The following is a 595-nucleotide window of genomic DNA, read 5'->3' as shown; positions in this document are numbered from 1 at the left end:
ATATCAACATTCTACTAAGATAATATATCTAAACTTTGTGAACTTCACTTACCCAAAAAACGGAAAATTTCGAATGACTCAGACTCACAAATATTGTGATAAACCTTATCAAGATTAGGTATTACGAGTGAAATATGAAAGCAGAGGAATTGGAATATATACCTACCTCAACAGAGATCTCGTTTTTACTGTAGACATACTGGCAATTTCCTATAGATACTGGTTATGACTGATCAATGATTTACAGCCAATCCCAGCAATGTCACTTCATAACGTATTGAGCACTTTCAATAAAATACAACTACGTGTACATACTCACATGTGCTATTCGCGGGATGAATTTTATCCCACTTTCCTGCTCTTGTGTTTTAAATTCTCAACTTTCCTTCTTTTGTTAAGTATTTTTCCTCCTTTGCCGCCAGAATCAATATCCCTGTCAAAGAGGCGCTGATTATTATAAAGTTTATTGGGTGTAGATTCATTTCAGAGACTTTTAGTATGATTGAATGATTAAACAGTGCCTACGTGCTAGTCACTTTTCATGAGCGACCGATTGAAGAAGAATGCCTCGTAAGCACTTTCTGGTGGGGGACAA

Source organism: Penaeus monodon, chromosome 33 (assembly GCF_015228065.2).
Source record: "Penaeus monodon isolate SGIC_2016 chromosome 33, NSTDA_Pmon_1, whole genome shotgun sequence".
Classification (NCBI taxonomy): domain Eukaryota; kingdom Metazoa; phylum Arthropoda; class Malacostraca; order Decapoda; family Penaeidae; genus Penaeus; species Penaeus monodon.
The sequence above is the reverse complement of the archived record's forward strand: the minus strand, read 5'-3'. Positions refer to the sequence as shown.